Source organism: Nicotiana tabacum, chromosome 4, assembly GCF_000715075.1.
Source record: "Nicotiana tabacum cultivar K326 chromosome 4, ASM71507v2, whole genome shotgun sequence".
In the NCBI taxonomy this organism is placed as follows: Eukaryota; Viridiplantae; Streptophyta; class Magnoliopsida; order Solanales; family Solanaceae; genus Nicotiana; species Nicotiana tabacum.
In genome coordinates, this window is record NC_134083.1 from 149,846,334 (window position 1) to 149,852,666 (window position 6,333).

The following is a 6,333-nucleotide window of genomic DNA, read 5'->3' on the forward strand; positions in this document are numbered from 1 at the left end:
CCTAACATCCACGCAAGCTGCCTAGTGTCAGGTTTAACAACTGGCCATTGCCTCTCGCCGCCGCCCCAAGCCTCTCCTAATACTTCCATTGCGAATGAAGTAATTTGTGAATCAAGTTTGCGGGACTTTAATTTATAGTTAGGTTTTTCTTTTTCTTGATACCCCTATATATTATATTTTTTGTACAAAAATGTTACATGTATATTAATTGCTTGAAGGGTAAAACGATAGAAATCATTTAATGGAAGCTATTTTTTTAAGAACAAAATTGTCACTCAAAATTTAAAGGATATTTCTGTAAATCAACTTTGAAGGTAGAATCTTTCTACTTTTAATATGACTAATCTCTCTACACGTGGGTTGCACGTGATTTCCATATCATTTTATATACTAAAAATTAGTTAATGCATATATATTTGAAAATATTTTATTTTATTTAATAACAAATTATAAATTGAAATGTACCAAAAGCTGGCACTCTCGTGTAACTTTAAGATCTTTTATGAATAAAGTAAAAAAAAAAAAAAAACATACTCACCGGCCAACTCTATTTCTGTTCTTCTATCCATTTGTGATATTTTCGTATTCTTTATTCATACTAATATGAATTGGCTTGGCATAATTGCCTTCTCAAGATTGATTGCTCTTTTCTCACTTCAATTTACTCTATTCGTATTTTGGATCCAAAGATTGAATTCACGTTTTTCTTATACATACAACACTTATTTATCCCAACCTTCCACACATAACGGTGTCTGATTACACACATAAGCAGAAAGAACTATGATTGTAATCCAATAGAAATAAAGAGAGTAAAAATATCGAAAAAAGGAGTTAAAACCATTTCGCAAAAAGAAGAAAACAATAAGGAAAGTGAAAATGTCCAAAAATATTTAATTCAACAGGTGTCTCAAAACTTATATGGAAAAAAAAAGAAGAAGTTGTGTTTCTCTTGCATGCTCATAACTCATAAGGAATCATGAACTTAGTCTTCTTAAACATTTTCAAATTGGTTTTGGTTCATTCATATCAAAAATTGAACTATACAAACACTTGAGTTTCTCTGATATGAATCCATCTTTTTCTGCACATAAGATACATCTACTCCAACCATTCCAAACAGGTGCTTCTATAGTTTCATCAGTCTTCTATTTGATAATTTTCAACCATGGGCATTTGTTATACGATCCAATGAGTTATACATATCCATGCTCTAGGAACTTCTACAAGTTCCAATTTATCTTCCATTCACGTCCTTTTATTTTCTCATTAACTTCTATTCAACAAAAAGTTGTTTAGAAGTAACACGCAAAAAGAGTGGACATTGAGAAGGGCTATGCTATCATTCATCTCGGCAAATTGAATTTACATAAATAAAAGTTGCATCAGACGTTTCTTATCAATTAAAGGAAGAACGTATTCATTATGTATTAAATCCTTAGAAGAGATCAGATAAGGCTTTTTTTTATAGTTAAGCCAACTGTTAGAATATGCCTTCTATTTAAACATAACTATTGCAAAGTAATTTGAAGCAACACAACTCTTCAAGAAGAGACACTTTCAATTATATCAGTTTTTTTCTCTTTTTAAAAAAAATATTAATTCTAATATATTTTATTATTGAATAATTCTTATTAGGATAAGTAGGATATTTAGATTATTTAGAAGGGTATTTAGGTAATTCAACTTTTAACTTTTGGGGTCCTACTTTTAACGTACTAGTTTCTATCCATGTGCGTTGCACGTTAATAATGACACATAATAATTTAGTAAATTATTTATATGAAAGAACAATAAATTTAATTAAGATATATATATATATATATATATATATATATATATATATATATATATACACACACACGCACACACCATCACCACCACCACCACCAACAACAATAACAACAATCATTTAAATGCCGATAAATGCCATTATATCATAGTGCATGAACTCAAAATGATTGGACATCGCATGAACATAGAAATTAATTAGTTTAGTTAGATAACATTACTATGTAGTTATTGTTTAGAAATGTGCAATATGATAATATCTTACCTGAGACTTGTTTGTACACAATTTTTTTTTTAATTTTTTTTTTGTATGATCCCTTTGGATGCTTTGGTTGCTCTGTCATGATGACCAAAACTCTTCTTGTCGACATTGATATCTCTCTTGGAAGTGCAACATATAGCCCTCTTGCGAAAAAATATGTTGCGGTAATTAAATACAGTCCAACGTTTGAGATTATATTGTTTGTCCTTGTGTTTTGTTTATTGTCATTGCAAAATATAAGTGTACTAAAAATTATTTTTGGATAAATTTAAAAGGATATCCTTCATTTTTTTATTACGAAAGTTGAATTTGGGGATAAACACATATATATTTGGAGGCACATTAACTTATAAGGATTCCTATGCATGTATAATGTTATTGTCAAAATATCTGCATACCATCCTTCTATCATTACATAATCCATTTGATGGATCTAAATTTCTCAAAAGCAAGATGGACACATTTTTAACTTTGCGTAGCATATACATGCATGACACTAATATACATAAGCAAAAAGTGAAATTCACAGCGTATTAACGATAGAAAGTATCTTCAACGGTCACCACTAATATTACCATTGGGCTTGATGACCAATGAACAAATATGTTATATGTTCAACACAAACAACATCTATTTCAAGTATAGAATTATTTTTTTATTATCTAATGCAGTAAATTTACTTAATTAAAAGAAAAAAATTAGATATTTTTCTTCAGCGATCAACTTGTAGAGAAATCCAAACCAGAACTATTGATGATTCTACATTAGAATAATTTTTAATCAATTTTTCTTCCTTACCAATTTCTTATTTTCCCCACCTTCCTCACATTTTGCCCGACCCTATGCCACTCTCGTCACCCCAATTTCACACACCACAAATATTGTACATCATAAAATCATAAAATCACAAACACCATTTTTCCCTTAAGCCTATCGTCATATTATACTATGACCATACCTTAACGTTAAATATTTTCTCCAAATAAATTCTGTTGTGTAACGATGGAGCATCAACACCACTGTCAAACAACAAAATCCTTTCTCTCATTCTATTATTCTCAACATTCACTATCAATAAAATCAAATTTAAGGAGCTATATATAATTTAGGTATCTTTAATATTTATTTTTAACCCTTAATATTGGACTCTTCAAATTTATTAAAAATAATTACTTAAGAAATATCCGAGAAGTAACTTTACATATTTCTTTATATTAGGTAAAGTTCTGAATATTATAGTATATCCAATTGAAACAATAATTTTATGTTAAGGGGGGGGGGAGGGGGGGATTTAATTTGCAACGAAAAGGATAATCAAAATTGAAAATAAAATTCAGTGCACTAAATATTTATTATTTTGCTAAAATTCTTAACTACTAGTTGCATTACAAAAATTGAGAACGTGTTGCTTTCCTATTAAAATTGAGAATTGTCCAACCAACCATCTACTCTTATTTCCCTCCGGTTAATTAAATCCTATTACAACTGTTTATCCTAATATATTGGTTTACTTTATGGAAGTTTTTGACTCCTCAATAAGTTCTCAAACTAAGTTGGGGATAGAGTTCAAATCGAAAAGGAAAAGCATATCAAGTTGTTCAAATTAGTATGAGTACATATGATCCGAAAAGATGTATGTTTGCATATGGTCGAATAAGATGTCCCAAGAGCAATAGGATTACTTTATCCTAATCGGAAAAGAATTTCATCAATAAGTTCTCAAACTAAGTTGGGGATAGAGTTCAAATCGAAAAGGAAAAGCAGATCAAGTTGTTCAAATTAGTATGAGTACTGTCATGGGCGGCTTTCCAGCCATGCCCCATGACCCCTTGGATGCGCCCCGTGGCGTCCTGGCCAGCCTCCCAACGCCTGTCGCCACGGTCGGCCCCGTGGTCTCGGCAGCTCCAAGTGACAAGCGCGCATGTGCCTCTGTCGCCCCACCGATAGCCATCGCCAGCGCCCAGCCACAGGCAAAAGCCAACAGCGCCGCGCGCGCAGACCCTGATGCTAAAGACAAAGTTGCTGCCAACGGACTTGCTGCTGCTTTGTAGAAGACTAAGTCCTTTTCATTGTAAATATAGAGTAGTTTTGCTGCATTTTCTTTAAGTGTGATTTTCCAGCTTTCATAGGTCTAGTCATATAACTTTGGTTTATTTTTTTTAAGCATTATTAAGGGGGACCAAGCAATCAAAACTTTCAAGCAAGCAAACAATTCTCTGTACTGGTGTCTCTCCCCCCCGACACCGTCTTGTTTTCTGTAATAGCTTTCATTCAATGCAATCAAGCTTTCTTTCATTCTCAATTCTCTTTTCTGTTCTCTTTCAATTGCTCATGACATTGGTTTTCCCGTACGGCACTGACAATCTAGTCTAGCGTACGGAGGGGACCTCAGTTGGCGGACAGCAACCGTACTGACATCGGTTGCCTAGCCTTACGTCGCCCTTCCAAGGAACTTCAGGAAGGCGCCGCGTAACAGTTGGTATCAAAGCTTAGGCTCGACATCGGACGAGGGATTACATTGCAATTACCACCATTTCTGACCATGGTGAATTATGGGGATCGCATCGCGACCCTTGAGGGAACGGTTGACGCATTACGGCCCATCGTGGAAATGGTGCCCGATCTAAAGACCAGCCTAGTGCAAAGGTTGGACGACCTGGACCGCAGACTCATCCAGGCCGAAGTTGACATAGAAAACATCAGCCGCGACTCTAAAAGAGACCGGCAAACAGCAGCCACAGAGGCAGCTGAAATTTTTGGTAAATTTGAGGTCCTCCAGCAGGAGCGTGCCGAGGATTTAGCCAACAGGGAACAAGAGGCAGACAGGGTGACTGCCATGCAACAAACCATAGACAACTTGACAGGCCAGCTCAATGTTGTCAATGCTGCTTTACAAGGCCTACTTCGAGGAGGCGGAAACCAATTTGGGGGTGGTGTGAACCTCGCCCCCATGGCACAAAAGCTAAAAATTCCTGAGCCAAAGCCATACAGTGGAGCTCGGAATGCCAAAGAAGTGGAAAATTTTATTTTCGACATCGAGCAATACTTCGATGCCGTGGGAAACCTAGAAGAAGCTAAGAAGGTAGCAACTGCTGCCATGTATCTTCAGGGTGATGCCAAACTCTGGTGGCGGGTGAAGTACGAAGCCATCAAGGCAGGTGAAGATGCCCTAGAGACATGGGCGGAACTGAAGGCAGCCATACGCCTACAGTTCTTCCCCAAAAATGTTGAGTACAATGCCAGGAGAAAGTTGCGGGAACTCCGCCAGACCAAATCAGTGCGAGATTACGTGCGGGAATTCTCCGCGCTCATGCTGAACATCCGTGACATGGGGGGACAAAGACAAACTCTTCACCTTCCTGGAAGGGTTGAAACCTTATGCCCGGATGGAGTTGCAGAGACAAAGGGTAGACACGTTGCCTAAGGCAATCCAAGCAGCAGAGTGCCTTGGGGATTACCAAGTGGAGGCCCGGAAGGATAGGCCTCAACAGCCTGTCCGAGGAGGATACAAAGGGGGCCAACCAAACACTAGTGGCCCTAGCAGAAGTGGAGGAGACCGGAGTGCACCCAAATCCAAGGCTCCCTCTTCCGGCAGTACTAGTGCTGCATCTAACAACAATGATCGGGGGAGGAAGCCCCCCTCAGGATGTCGCCATTGCGGTGGACCACATTGGAATAATGAATGTCCACATGCACAGATGAACGCCCATCAAGCTTTTGAGGATGGGACGGATGATGACGCCGATGATGCGGACCAGACCGAGCCAGTAGGTGCATTCAATGCAATTGTTGGCTCCATTTCTGAGCCCATAGCGGGAACCAGTGCCGGTATCCGCAAGAAGAAGGACCCCTGTCCAATTGCCAGGAAAGAAAATAAGAAGGCGAATTTGAGGACTCCTCCTCATCAAGAGAGGACCCTAATGTTCGTTGACATGAAGGTAAATGGCAAGCCCATTCGGGCAATGATAGACACGGGTGCACCCACAACTACTTAGCCTCGACTCAGGTGGAGCGTCTTGGACTAGTTGTAGGAAAGGGCAAAGGTCGTGTGAAGGCTATCAACTCACCACCTCAACCAGTGGGTGGAATAGCCAAAGAAGTACCAGTGAAGCTTGGCCCTTATGAAGGAAAGTTCAACCTGCGCGTAGTGATCATAGATGACTTTGAGTTAATCGTGGGGTTGGAATTCCTGAGGCAGACCAATACCCTGCCCGCACCGTATGCAGACATGCTACTGATGATGGGGGCAAATGGGGCCAAGCCCTGCATTATTCCGTGCA